Genomic DNA, 15490 nt, shown 5'->3' with positions numbered 1-15490 from the left:
GAATTTGTTCAGTGCTTTGTTGAAGACTACTGGTAAGGATATAATCACATCCCAAGAACTGAGCATTGTGTATGTCTGCAGTGACTTCTAGAAGAGAATATTGCCTAAGCGCTGTTTGAGTCTGCCTTCGTCCCAGGATGAATACGTGTGTGGTTGTTCTTAAGAGTACAAACAAGTAATACAAAATACACCTGACCTCAGCACCAATTTGCTGTTAGTTGTTTCAAAGCCTTGAGGTATTCTTGCTCTTGGCAGAGAAGTAACAATAGATTTTTTTTTAAAACAAAATTGCAACTTTTCCTTCATAATTAAGAAAAGTGTGAGGTTCCAGGGTCCATCATCTCTTTTAATATACATGATCTAAATATTTAGGAAATGTGATGGGTGTTTTTGGCGTTCTCTGTTTTGGAGCATTCTGTAAGGCTTGAGGTACTTCAGTGTGATGTTTATGACTTTCTCACGCGGTGATTTCATTTGCAACTCAGGAACGCTCCTAATGGGTCTTTCAGGACAGACAACAAAATTGTGTGTTGTAGTATGGCAGGGATTAGCTGGAGTTTGAATACTCTTCCTTTCCCCTCCCCTCCACCTCTTTGCTAGGCAACTGTTGAAAAGTGGTTTTAATTGACTAAAATTTTATTATTAAGCAGAATTTTCATAGCTGGTCACAGTGCACTGCACTCACCCACAAAACTGCACAGCTGTGGCTCTGAAATGGGAAATTGACCATTTCTTTACTTCACACAAGTCAAAAAAGAGCATTAAGAGAGGTTTCACTCAGGCTGAGCTTTGTAAAGGGATTCATGTTTAAATCAGAAAGAGGAAACTGTAAACCCAATATTAGCATCTGAGTATCATGTAAAGCCATAAAAGTCACAATTTATACCTGAAATTTGTAGCTTCATTTGGAATTTGTAACTTTATCAGCTAAAATATTTCTGATCATATATAGTGCATGAAGTGTTAACTAAACTAGCAGCTCACATTGGGGTATAGTGAAAATGAAAACTCTGAGACCTGCTCCCTGCGTCCAGGAGACAAGGCCAAACTCCAGCATGTTTTAACTTGGGCAAAAGTGTCAATGTCATTAGTAGGTCTAACACTCTTGATCTATGACAAAACAGGCTTAAAATATCTTGCTTATGAAAAGAAACAGCGTGTGTGTGAGTTTGTGTGCGAGAAGCATCCGGAGTTGGGCTCATCTGCAACTGTTGAAAGAGCAATATCTTGCTCTTCATAATTGTCCATCATTTCAGGATCTTAATGTCTTCCCAAGTGGTCTTGTCACAGCCATCCTATGATACCACTGGGGAAATGAAGACAGAAAGAAGGGAGGTCATTTGTTCAGTGTCCTATAGGAAATGTGCTAGAATTGGAACCCGGCTCCCCCGAGTCCTGCTCCTTTGTCCTGATCAAAAGATTGCTCTACCTCTCCATAGGCATCCACTGTGTGTTTCAGCTGTCCCTCTCTTCTATGGGGCACCCTTTGTTTCAGATCTAAATTTAACTCTGTTTCACACACAGCTTGGCTTTTCATGCTGCTGTTATCATAAATTACAAATCCGAAAGTCTAATTCACCCAGTGGTAAAAACTGTTATTGTTACAGCCTAGGAACACAATACTGTTTCAGAGACTGATATTTGGTTCCTTTTAGTTTGGGAAAACCTTAAACCTTTTCCTCTGTGATAAAACCCAGCACCTTATGGCCTGAATGGCATTGTGTAACTGCTGAAACAAATGACTACTACCAAGCTGGTTTGCTATCTAGAGGTTATGGAGTTTGGGTCATCTGAAATGTAATATTCAGATGGATCCCAAGATTTTGTCTCATCAGCATGATTTTTTTTTTTTTTTTATTTTAGGGTCAAGAAAATGAATTCCTTAGGGGCAAGAAGAAAAATCCACTCAGATCAATCTAGGTAGGACCCTGTTGATTGCCTAGATGCAACGTGAACAAGTAAACAGTCAAACTTATTTTCCACTTGCCTGTAAAAGGGTCTCTGCATCCTCCAGAGGGTTTGTGCCTGCACAGCACAACAGAAATCCCTTCCCCCAGTAAGGCAGAAACCACTCATGGAACAGATTTAGTGGAGCAGAGCACCTGTTTACAGCCCCTGCTGCCGTTCACACCCGTCGAGTGGCTGCAGGGGCTGTATGGCAACTCTCAGCTGTGCTGTTCCTAATTCAGCCCCCAGCCTCTACTGGCGTGTAAACTGAACCTAATTCTGAAATGGGGGTCATTCAAGGGCCGTTAGTCTGTTGGCCTTCAAATCTCATCTGTGAGATCTTGTTCTTAGGGGGAGTAAGTAACATCAGGTTCTTCTCCTTTCCATCAAGGACAACCCCATAGCCTTTTGCAAGGAGACCCCCAAGCTCCACAGGAGGTTTACTAGCAGAGTCTTGTCCTTGTCAATAGAAATTTTGGGAAGCAGTTAGGAGGGGAAGGTTTTCCCATCACATGGACTTTTTTGTCTTGCTGATGGAAGAATATTGGTGCTGTCTGTTCAGTAGGTCTGCATGAAAATATTGGAACAAATGCCCTGAGTGCTTGGACCGAATTTAGCATGAAAAAGTTACTTCAGTGCTGTTGGCTGCTTTACTGTTGCATCAAGTTGTTTGGTAAGTCTCTGTTTATCTCTGTTTCCTAGTTTGTGTTGATTCCTTTATTGGATCTTATCTTACCATCTTTCATCACAGGAAACTGTGGGTGCGCATTTTTTAAAATAACTAAAATAAAATGTCTTATCTCTGAAAGATACATATTTTTATTGCTATATGTAGACATTCAGCATGCAGGTGTCATTCCTGACAGAGAACCAGCCTAGGTCTTTCCAAATAATTCAGTGTTTGGACTGGTGGGGGGTGGCAGCAATGGATTGTGTGGTTTTAAGTAAAACAAACCGTTAAACTGGGAAGCTGACAGAAAATATTGTGCTAGACACTGGTATCTAGGCGTATCAGCCTCTTGGCTGATGGCTGTATGTCCCTCATTTGGAGGCCTTTTCTCTAGATGTCTTTCATAACATGATAGTAATAACATGTGGATTCAAATTAATATTTTTCCAGAACACCTTCTTGAAAAATCAGTTAACCTGTGGGAAGGGAGCCAGCCAGAGACAGCTCTGAAACTACGCATTTGATCTGAATACCTACCTAATGCAAAGGTCAGACACAGACTACATCTGGCTGCCATGTTTTGTATGAACCATGCCAATCCCGCTCCATGTCCACACATGCTCCTGCAGGAAAAATACAGAGTTAAGTTCAAGTCTGAAATTATTATCTTTTGCAGATATGAATCCTAGATTCTAAAAATCTCCGGCTTCTGAAAATTCATCTATAACACCTGGTACTGGAATGCCTTGAAAGTCTGGCTGTGAAGCCTCATCCCACGAACCTAAGCTATCTTTTCAAGCCTCTTTTTTTTCTAAAGGAGAAAATGTGTTCAAACCTTTTAATGCTGAGAACCTTTGGGTGCAAATTTTACTGGTTTGCTTCACTTCTAAAAATGCACTAGTTGCTTCTCAGGCTAAGATCAGTGATTCTGCAGCATTGCCAGGGACAGCCCTTGTAGCACAAGGGAATATGTATTCATAGTTCTCCAATGTTGAGCTTCAGAAACACATCAAGGTCTTTGCCCACACCTCAGTTGATGCTCACAAATTTGGAATAGTTTCCTGCTCAGGGGTAAGTGGCTTACAAAAACAAAATCTGATGAAGTAGCCATCATGATTTACCAGGAAGCACACTCTGCTAACTGCACCTAATTTGCAACACCAGTGTCAGAAAATGGAAGGAAGGGAGAGAATGGTTCATTCATTGGGGGTTTTTGTTCATTTGATAAACGGCAGCTTGTCCAGGTGCTGTGTTAGAAATCAGTTTCAATTTGATTAAATAATTGGGGGAGGAATACATTGCTCCATTCATTCAAAGTCCATTAGCAGTAAAGGGAAGCTGGCTGCTTCCCAAAAGATATGCAGGTGTTGCTCATATTCTGACTGCTATAAATTGCATAAGTGAGGATGGGGGTTCAGGTAGTGAGTGGTGCGATGGAGCAGGCAAAACAATCAGAATAAATCTGTGGGAGGTCCTTCCCTCTTTTGACCTAGGAGCACGTAAAGCGTGTACCTAGTAGTAATGCCAATTGAGATCAAAGCTTCAAAATGGCACCTATAGTGTAGCAGACTGGTTACAAGATAAGTACACAAAGAAATAATAGAGTGATGGAAAGGATGGTAGGTTCTGAAGCTCACTGCGGAAGGTGAAATGAAAGAAGGACAAGGCAATTCCACCAAGTGGTCTAAGTGACAAACTGTTTAGATTCTCAAAAACCGATTTGGCTCTCACCCAGCCCTGGAGATACATAAAACCCATTGATGTTAATGTTGTCAAAGGACCAAAAGAGATGCTTGATGTTGAGATTGCTGACCCATCCAGGGTCTCGCTTGTATTGAAGCCCACCCAGACTCACAGATTAAGTGTTCATGTGCCCATTTCACTGGACTAATACCAATAGGCTTTCTCAGAAGACAGGTTCAAGGTAGAACCTAAAACCTAGGCTGCTAGATTAAAAGGAACCATGTACTCTTCTAGAATGTGTTGGAAAAGACAGCAGTCCACCCTTATTTCTGAAAAATGGGTTTGTAATTCCAAGCTTCATACTCAAGGCTGTGAGTTTTAAATGGCAGCTACTAAAGTCAAGGTCTGGGAAGATATCTTTGTAAATTGTGAAGTCCGAAGTCATAGTCTCCTCTGAACTCCCTGTTGGCAAGCTCAATTTGCTCCCTGTTCAGGGTGCTGGTTTAAGCACCCATTTTTTTGTTGCCTTACTCTCTTCACACACCATGGGCAGACACGATAACAAATATTAGAATGCAAGATTCTTGCAAGGCCAGGTCTGTCCTGCTGAGTGCTTCAGTGCTCGCATTCCCTTCTAGGATAAACAGAGGGAGGTTTACTCCTTTCAGCTGTGATTTTTACCTCTTAACATCACTAGTGCAGTAGAAAGCAAGCTACCCTCAGATAAAGACACAGATAAACATGTGGTAGCTATTTTAATTAATCATACCCCGGGAGCTTTGCCCATTGTGTTCCCAAGAACAGTGCGCAAGATTCAGCACTCTAAAGAAATGCCACGCATTGCATCAAGTGACCACTTACCCAAAAGCATGGCTGAGAAAAACTGTAATTTCCTTATAAGAATCACATGTCAGTACCTTGCCAGCTACGTTCTTGAATGCTCTTCAGCTCTTTTTTTTTACTTGTTGCCCACAAACACTGCACATAAACCCATCTACAAGGTGACTCATGGCATTATTCTGTGTCAAACTTCTTTCTCTGAAAAGGCTGTGCTGGAGTCATTTGATGCCCTGTTTGTTAGTGCCCTGGAGGCCTCCAGGCAATCCCCGAGTCAGCTGAATTCTTGTTACCAGGGATAAGTGAGCTGCCACTCAGACTGCATGCCTGCACAACTGTGACTTCTTTTCAGTCATAAAGTCATTTCCCAATTTATGTGGAAATTACACGTTGCTTACCAAATATAGGAAACAGGTCACATTGCAGTCAGTATTTCACTGGTGCTTTATGGCCAGTTCTGGCTGTGACTCATTCAGAAGTTCCCTTTGGCTTAGGTTCTTCCTAGCTGGGCTATTCACAGAAGGCAGTATTTGTATTTGGCAGATAACCTTGTTACAATTGGGAGTAAACACTAACTATTTACAGGATAGATAATTGCCCAGGCAAGCAATGCTCACCTGCTTTCCTCTTTTTTCCCCCTTCTTCCTCTAACCCTTCAAAGTCTGGAATTCCGCCTTGTGCAAGAAAGTTTCCCATAGAGTTAAGAAAGTGGAAAATACTAAGAGGCTCAGGGAAGAAACATTTTCTGGACAGCACCTCCAGGGATGTTGGTATTCAAAACCTTGAGGTCTATATTAAAGCCAGAACTTTGCAGAGTGAGGTTTTTCCCTTTTTACCCTGGATTCAAGCTTACACAGCTCCCTTCATGTTTTGGGGAAGCATTGCTTCAAAGAAGCTCTAAGCTGGAAGAAAGCCCCTTTTATATTGAGGGATTGGGTTCTCCAAAGTGTAGATGTCCAGCGAGACTGCTAAAAAAAAGGTAGCAAACTATCTGAATAACTAGCCTGTCTATTTATGCAGGTCCTTTTAATCTCAGCTCACTCTCAAACGATTAGCAGGGTGTCTGCTGTCTGAGGGAGCTGTACTACTCTACATGTAGTTGGCCTTGCCTGCACTTTCAAGGCATGATCAACCAGGTTTTCCCCTGGGCCTCAGAGCATGATAGGTCTCAGCATGAGGAAGCAGAACAAGATCCTCCAAGGGAGTGTTGGTTCTCACTATGATGGGAGATGAAGTTATGCTATCCAGATGAAATCTCTCCTGCTACTGAAAGCTCAGCATTCCCTGATAATTTAATGAAACTGAAGCTGAAAAGTTAATGTTTAAATTCATTCTAAAAGATGCATTTAAACCATGAGTCCTTATCTCTGAATTTTTTTACTGATGAGAATCTTTATATTCTTAGAATTCACATTTTGTGCAGAGAGCGCTTGAAATTTCGTTGGGGGTTAGGGTGGTCATGTCAAAAGACACTTTTTAGGAGCATATCTGAAGACAGAAGGTGGGACTTTGAAGACTGAAGAGCGCTTCTAGACCCATAAATTAGAGCTCAGCAGGTGAGAGGCTATGGTTCCAGAGAGATAAAAATCCTCTTTGCAAAAGGGAGAAAAGAAAAGATTTAACCTTATCCAGTTTCTGTTTGGATTTGAGGGAGAGTGCAGGCTGATCACTAGAATCTAGTCATATCTATTCAGAACTGGATATATCAAGTTGCACAACTGGTCTTTATTGTCTGGTGTTTGTGCCAGCACACACAGTGGTCACCAGCATGTGTATTTTTGTGCCATTTCATCTGTGCACTCCAGTCATCTTGTAGGGACATTAGGCTGCAACTTCGGCTCTTTAGGCCTTTCAGAAAAAAAGAAAAATGTCATAGGGATGGAATAGGATCTCACCTTTTAGTTGGGAATCCACGCAGCACTGGAGCAGTTCAGGACATGGGAATGCTGGAAAAGGGCAAAATTCATATCAACAGATTGCTAAGCTGGAATAGCTACCGCCTGCTTGAAAGCCCAGCCATTCTTTTGGAGCCAGTTTAGGTCACCACCTGTAATGTCAGTAAAGGCAACCCAACAGTCAGTGAAATCTTCCATCAGATTAGGTTTCTATACATTTCCCATGGTGACGTCAAGAGAGAATTTGAAGAGAAAGCTGACAGACCTGTGATTATACTGGCACAAGATATGGCTGTGATCTTTCCAGGGCACTCAAAATAAGCATTATCTTTGAAAATGAGTTAGCATGTATATCCGTGGCTCAAGGGCAGCCCTGAGAGCACCCTCAGTCCTGCACAAGATACACAGAATGAAAAAGCCATCATGCATCTCCCTTTCCTGTTAAGGAGAATCTAGTTCTGTTCTGAAGCCGCAACCATACAGCCTGCATAGGAACAGAAGTCCAAATTACTGAAGTTATTTTGGTAATGGCATTGTGTCTAGGGCAGGCTTTGAGAATGCCCATGTACATAAGGTCATGTACATACATTTGAGAATGCCCCAGTGCGTAAGGTCTCTGGGGGACATCTGGATCTCATATATTACCAGAAATTTTCTAAAGTTTTCAGTCCATTTTCCTTGTGCTTTTTAAAATGAGGCCACCGCAATAGGAAAGCAGTATTTCCCCATAAGCAAAACTATTTTATAAGCATGAACACAATTCCTCTGTGTTGGTGTCCTTCCATACATAAACAGCCACATTTTGCATCCTGTGTTTTCCTTTTAAAAAAAAAAAAAAAAACCAAGCCACAAACTATCAATGGAGTACAAAGAAGCTCTGCTGTGCCAGCTAACCAGTTAGCTTGGTGTAGCATAAGGTGCGTGAAAGAAATGAATGTGGCTTGTTGTGACTGATTAAAAGGGGCAAGGAAGGAGCATGGGGAACACTGAGTGCATGCTGTGTGGAGTGTGCATAGTCCCAGAAAGTGAGTGAAATGCTGCTGAAATATTGATAGGCTGGATAGGATCTGGAATGATTGACAGCATGTGTGTGTGTCTTGGCAAGTTTAATTGGATTTGTTGGGGTAGAGGGTGGAAGAATGTGGTGCATTTCCTTTTATGGGTTTCTTTCTTTCAATCTCTTCTTTTCTCTCCTATAGAATTGACATTCAGTGCATATACTTTTCATTGTCTGCATAGAAAACGTGGTCTTTATTCCCTAAATTTTAAGGTTGAGGGAGCTGTGTAGAGGGGATGAAGAGAGATGTAAAACAACTTTCATTGCATTTTATTTACTACTTGTCTTCACTCTTCAGTGAGTACTCATGCCTAGTGACAGTAGTAATTTGGAGGGAAAAAGAAGAAAAAAGAACATATAATTGAATAGTGGCTAAATGAATCTCGGTGTTATGATGCCAGTCGTAACAGGAATTCTGCCTTGAGGACTTGTGTATATGCTGTACTTGAGTATTTCTGTGCTTTTGGTTTTGGCTTATCGTCAGTAACCAGATTCCTCTCATCTTGCCACAAGATTTGAAGCTGGGACTTTAGGCACAAAGGTGTTAGGTTATACCAAAGTGATAAAGTCCAGATCATCCAAAATGCTGATAAGCACAACGCCCGTTCAGCCTCCTAACTTCCATTGCAACAAGCAGACGTCTGTGGGGACCTGCCTCAGTTGTTTTGATGGTCAAAGCCTGTATTCCCAACAAGTTGCGAGCCATGGTATATGTGGGCTTTCTTCTGCAAGGCTGTCTTTCAGCTCTCCCCTCTCCCTCCTGCCTTTCTCCTTTGTGAGTATCCTGTGCTTTTAAGCGGAGCTGTTGAACCATCTGTTCTCTCCCCAAGTCTGATTTCTACTTGCTTCGGTGAGAATCAGGAGTTCCCCTGATGTCAAAGCTAGCAAGCAGAAAACCACTCTGGATTTCTGATACCTATTAAAAGTTTTTTTGTTTTTATTTAATAAAACAAACTACTTCTAACAGTTGTTTGTCTGGTATTTGCATTGCACTTACTGTTGGTGAAAAGTCCCAGCGTGGGGACTGCATGGATGGCAGCTGTAAAAGTTTTACCTGCACTGCTGGGCTGCTGTGGTGGGGTCCTGACCTGGAGGGATACATCCACGGCAGATAGGGAGAAGGTATTTTGGCCTTCCAGTTCTTAGCCTTTCACTATTACAGGTTAACAAGCAATCTACTTATTTCACACGGGAATGTGGATCTGGAATGGACGTCACGTCTGCTGTCACAGGTGAACTACTCCAGCTCCATCTTAAAATTAGTCGGGTTTGTCACTGTGACTCCAGTTACAAATTTATTCCCTCCTCTGACCTTTGTCTGATTTCTGTTCAGGTCTTGTAGGTCAGAGAGCTGATGCTGAGGATGACAGCTTCCAAGGTGTTTCAAAGAAAGAACCCCAATTGCTGCTCCTGGGCTCAATGGGAGAGAAGCCTGCCTTCTGCAGAGGTGTGAGTGAAGGAGCAGAAAATTGAGGAGGGCTTGCTTTGTGTGGGGAAGATTGAGAACTACGGACAGAGGACACCGCATTTCATCAAAGGGTAAAATTTTTCGCTTGCTCCTGCTCTGAGTTCGGCTTGACTCGCTAGCCAAAAACTTGGTAATCCTTTTTCAAACCTGTGAGCTTTCCAGGCCCTCAGGCACGTACTTCAGAGCTGTTGCCTCTTCCCTTCTTTTTGCTTCACCCTGCCCCACAAGCAAACTTAACAGTCTGTGAAAACTGGTGGGTAGGTAGGTATAGGGAGGGGGGACTTAATGACATGTTCAGTCATCTCTGAAGAGATGAAGCCAAACATGTGTCTGGTAGCAGAATATTTTTGGAGCAGTTTGTCTGTTTTCAAATAACAAGCTTAATGTAATAATGTCATTACACAGCTCTAAATTCAAGGATGTGTTTTCACTGAAACACAATAGAAGCTAAGCTGTCAGTCAGATACCTCATTTTCATTGAAGTAACAGCCAGCTTCACTGGCAGAAGTATTTCTGAATTTTTCACTCTTACTTACTTAAGGCTGCTTTTGGCATGAGATAAATGTATCTTCCTGAGACTGATTAAAAGAATTCTGGGGGGAAAAAAAAGGCAGAGTACAGGAGAACATTCACTGCCTGCTTGTTCGTTTGATCTGATTTGTTTTTATTAGCATGTGTGTTAAATTCAATTTCTGAGAAAAATTATTGATGCAAGAAACCAGGCATCATTTTTCTGCTCTGGATGTTGTACCTCCTTTCTTATGAAAAGCCTGAATTTCAGAAAAAAGCAACAAGACGTAGCATTCATGAAGAGTCAACGCATGTCTTTATTACTCCACTAATCAACAAACCTCCACCTCCTGCTTGCTGTAAATCTGCTCCCATTGCCCCAGATGTTAACTCTATGGTCAGTTGTCTTTAATCTTAGCACCCTCTGCTGTGGACAGGTATAATAACATCGTATTTCATTATTCTTTTTTTATAACTTATGTATCTCTTTTTGTACCAAAGGGTCTACAAATGCAACACAGCCTGTGTCAATAGAGCTGCATGTATCTCGTATGAAAAATGTATTGTCTTTCTTGTGTTAATCTGGAAGGTAGCTTCTTTCCAATGTTTACTGAAGAAAAGATATGTAGAATACAGACAAATGGTTTTAAAATGTTCTGCATTAGAGAGGATCCTGAACCAAAATCTTAATCTTTGCAGGAGACAGGTGTAGGCATGTAACTGTGCTTGAGTCTGGAGATCACCTCCAGGTTGCACAGGCTATGAGAAAAAGTTTATATTTGCCATGTTTTGTCCCTGTGGAACATGCACTGATCATACCACTTCTACTTCCGGTGTCAGATATTTATACATGAATGGGGCACATAGGTTAAAATTGGCTTTGTTGGCTCTCCCTTAACCAGACAATCTTTCTTGCCAGCACAGTCCCTAGCTAGTTCTTCAGGTCAAGGTATCACTTATGTCAGCAAGACTGGACCAGGACATGGCCTGTTGTTTCTTCTTATTTTTTTTGAAAGAAATACCACTTTGAAAGTGTCAAAATAGACAAGAAGTGAAGAGCAAGTATACATATCTGCCTAATTTACAAAGAGAATTTTGCAGGGATTATACTTTAAAAATCAAACTTTGTTATTGTATCTTTCCAGTAACCAGTTCCATTTTTCTAATCTCTCAATGACAGGAGAGGAGTAGATTTGATTTCAGCAGAGATACAGCCTGAAAACTGAAGGAAGAAACTATTCCTACTAGGTAAGTGATGGTCAATTCTTCCACATTTGTTTACAGACAGAAAATCTCCTTTTCCACCTTAATGAAGCTTCTTGCCATAGATCCTCAGGTGGGAACACCATTTCCAGTGATTCTTTCTTCTCCCTCATGTCACACTTAGAACCTTCCTCCAGGTCTTGTCAGGCTTGAAGGCTAACAAGATGGCTATGCCAAAAGGATGCTTTTGAAAAATGTAATAATTTCCGATAACATATAAGCAGTTGTCTGTACTTTAAATGTCTTCCTTTAAATACTTAAGTATTTGTTATCAACCCTCCCTTCGTATTTTCTATTTTGTCTTCTAGAAAGCAGCATGTGTAACAGCGATAACGGTATGAATCAGTCATTTCCCTTCTCACTCCTCCAACTCCATCTGCTGATCACTCATGTGAGAGCTGCTTCTGAGGATTGTTGAAGATATGGAACAGTGAAAGCCGCCTTGTCAAGCCTCCAAGAGCAAATAGCAGCAGAGATGAGATTTTGAATACATTAGTAATAATACTGTATTGATCTCAAAACACTTTACAAACGTTAACTAATTAAGCTTCAAAACAGTGAAGTAAGTTTGCATTAATAAAGCCTATTTAGCAGATGAAGAAGTGGAGATAAACAAAGGGTAAGAGAAGTGACCAGAGTCAAGTGGTGAGTGAAGGTCAGAAAAAGGTGTTCTGACTTCTAGTCATTCTGCCTTTCATGTGATCTCATTGAGAAAATTTTTGCAGTGAAGCTTGCAGCCATTTCAAATTGAATCATTTGGGACGTTTTATCTCAAGCCTGAGCATTTCTTACAAGAATCAAGATGATATAAAAGCTTACCAAAGTAATAAACATTTTTAGCCTCTCAGGTCCAGCTTTGATTGACAAGGGGCCATTTCTGAAAGCGAGGGCAGGGGGAGAGGCAGCAGTGGCCATTGGGTTTTCTGTGTTGTGAGCCTTTCTTTTCTCATTTGTGTTGCTCTGGTGGTACTAGCTGGATAGAAAACTGCCTTAACCTGCTAAATGGGAATTCACGTGGGCTTGACACTGATGTCATGCATCTATCCCACCCTTCCTATGGGAGGAGTAAAGCCTTCTCAAGGGATTGCTCTGCTCTGGTGATCCCAGCCAGTTTGTGCAGCCTTGGGGGCTATTATAGAGTGGAATGGCTTAGAGTCAGTGGAGCAACCCTGGCTTAAAACCAACACAACAAAGTGGAGGATCAGGCACACAGTAAGTGAATCATGCAGAGCAGTGCTGACCCAAACAGAGGATGACGGCTTAGAACAGGTTCCTCAGAGACATTAAGTTATCCTTGGAAAGGCAGGTCTCAAAGCCAAGGCTTATAGTTTCTTAATGGGTTTCATTAGGAAGAAAGGAAAGGAACTGGAAAAAGACGTGTAGCTTAAAGGGAACAGCTTCAGCACAGTCTAAAATTTGTTCCATTTTTCAGTAAAAGCAGCCAATCCTGCCTTGAAATTCATGTCCCTTCAAAGTTCAAGGAGGCCTGTATTGTTGCCCTGCTCAGTCAGAACGCTCCAGCCACTTATTGTATGTGGATTGCACTCCAGGGACTGACTGAAAAAAATGATTTAGTGAAAGCTTGTACCCAAAACACATCATTGGCCTCTGATCTCTGAACATTTAAATATTTCAAGCTTACAAGCGGACGCTGTCACGAGGACGGACCCTGATCCCTAGCTGATTCTAGAACATCTGTTGAGGCATTTACCAAGTTAATAGATTAGCTATGAGAATCAGGCAGGTGTTTTTCACCAAAGCCAGAAAACATCAAAATCAGATTGCCCTCCAAGTCTTTCAGCACAGGCAATCGAGTTAGAATGACTCATAGAGTCTAACAGATAATAAAACACACATAACATTTGCTTTAAGGTACAGGTGGGGATATTTTGTACTGTGCTTAGGAGAAAGAAAAACTAACTCTATTTGGGAATAGAGTAATTGAATACAGATGGGAGGAGGCAAATGAAAGAATTTAGCAAATATCTCAGTGGAATAGCTAATGGGAACGAGACAGAATAGGAAATTAAAAATTATTCGAAGCAGATGGACCATTCTTTGAGTTTTTTAAAATTTATTAGGGCTGCGAAAAAAATGTGTCTGTTTATTTTCCACGGCCATGAAATTAATGACTTGGTGAGTTGTGCTTGTGCAATTTTATGACTGCCATGTCATTTGTCATAATTTGGGTGCTGTTTGATATGGATTTATGAATATTTCCTCCCCCCAACATGATTTATGGATGTTGGTCATATGTGAATTAGACTGTCACCTTTAGTATGAAAAAGTACAAATGACAGATTATAAAAAAAAAAAAAAGTGCTCAAGTCCTTAGTGCTGGAAAGCAGAGTTCACAATCCCCTCCTCTGCTTCTTCATTGGAAGTTTTTGTCTGGAGCTGACAATTAAATGTTTGGACTTGAGTCAAGCATATGGGAACATTGAGAGGGCTTGAATAGATCTGAACTCATCTGAACTTCACCTGTGAAGCTTGAGTCATCCTTGTACTGTGCACTGAAGAAAAAAATTATATATATACTACTTGCCATAGGAACAACTGATTTACTGTACCACAGCGGCAAGGTGGCCTGGCAGATTTGCTGTCTGGCTTCCAGTAGTGGCTAGCTCTGAGTGAAGCTTCCATGAAAAGTGAAAATAATCTCACACAACATGTCCAGTTATGCAGCACTGCACAGTTGAAGGAGCAAAGTTAAAGGATGTACAAAACAGTCTGGATTTCTGTAATAATAATAGTATCCTAGGTTTAGATCCAAAGCACTAACTTTTATACTAACTGTTATCACTTCCACCAAAACTATTAGTATTTGCCATTTGTTTTGCAACATGTAGCAACAGCATGCATCAGTTTAGGACAGGAGAAGCAGCATGGTTGCTCCTGGATTTGAGCCACCTGACTTCAAGCATATAACTGAGGCACCTAAGTTAGTACCTAATCACCCGAGGCTCCCCCATTGATGCTGGAAAGTGATATGCACCTCCAGAGGGCAATTCAGCCCACATGTCCCCATCCGTTGTCTATGCAGGCAGACTAAAACAGTACCCCTTCCTAATTTAGCTCCCCAGTTTGGTGTAGAAAGTCATGTGGGAGGAATTAGAGCCCAGCATGGGATATAGCTTTAAAAAGAAGAAACAATACACCTTGCATGACAAGAAAACATTGCTGATCATCTTTCATGCTGAGCTAGCAAATGTTTCCATTATGGGGGATACAACTGGTTCATTCTATGGCTCTTAGACAACTATATGCTGAAGCTCATTTACTGAGGCCCAGACAACGTTGCTTCTCCAGTGGGAGGCTGATAATTCTTAGTAGTAAGTATCTCTGCACTTGTGGGGAAGGGATGGATTACTTTGCAGGGAGTCACCAAGGCTGTCTTTGAATGTCTGGATAGCACCTATTACCTCTAAGGATAATTGATCTCTTTTTTTGTAGATAGCCAAGCAAGAACCTGTGTTAGCAAACCAGTGTCATGTCTGCTGTTGTGATGGTAGCTGAGATGCTTTGCAGTGGTGTTATGCAGCTTCACAGAACTGAAGTTTCTTGCAAAAATAAATGAGGATTGCCTGTATGGAACTCAAGAGTGAGATCCAGTGATCTTAGCTGACTTGTCAGGAAACCTTCACAACTATTGGAGGAAACTGCTTATCAATTGCAGTATGTTGATATATATAAGAAATATCTCATTGCTTGGGCTAATGAAACTTGTTTCCATCTAGCAAATCTAATCAATCCATTCTCAGGCTCCTAATACTTTTAGTGTGAAAAAGTAGCTGATTGTTAAGTTGTCTGGCACTTCTAAGGTGAAATTTTTTTCAGAAAACTGAAAAAATTTCAGTTTCAGTCAAGTAAAATATTTTGCTTAAATAAAAATGAAAATGAAATTATCTGCTTGGAATTTACCTATGTTTAAGAAGTTTTTTCCTACTTGAAAAATGTTTCCAAACAAGCTCCTTTTGAATTTTTTAAGAAATCTTTTTTTAAAATTACCAAATGTGAATCATCTCAGTCCTCTTCAAATATTTTGAATTTTGCTCCGTTATGGAAATAAGTGAGTGAAAATGAAGCAAACCTGCAGAACCTTTATGTTTGACCAAGCCTGCATTCATCCCCAAAAATGTTTTGGTCAAAGCATTGAGCCT

At 41.0% G+C, this 15490-nt stretch overlaps 1 long non-coding RNA gene across 2 annotated transcripts; it reads left to right on the top strand.

Annotated features, from left to right (window-relative positions):
• Window positions 1-2534: 2534 nt before the first annotated feature.
• LOC128147545 (uncharacterized) lies at window positions 2535-15149 on the top strand. 2 transcript variants are annotated; one of them, XR_008237040.1, is made up of 5 exons: window positions 2535-2620; window positions 3068-3165; window positions 9423-9628; window positions 11248-11315; window positions 11639-15149. It is a non-coding gene; the product is annotated as an uncharacterized LOC128147545 (long non-coding RNA). The 2 variants fall into 2 exon arrangements; XR_008237041.1 differs by lacking the exons at window positions 2535-2620; window positions 3068-3165 and adding an exon at window positions 9223-9321.
• Window positions 15150-15490: the final 341 nt, after the last annotated feature.

Source organism: Harpia harpyja, chromosome 10, assembly GCF_026419915.1.
Source record: "Harpia harpyja isolate bHarHar1 chromosome 10, bHarHar1 primary haplotype, whole genome shotgun sequence".
NCBI classification, from domain to species: Eukaryota; Metazoa; Chordata; class Aves; order Accipitriformes; family Accipitridae; genus Harpia; species Harpia harpyja.
The sequence above is the reverse complement of the archived record's forward strand: the minus strand, read 5'-3'. Positions and strand labels throughout refer to the sequence as shown.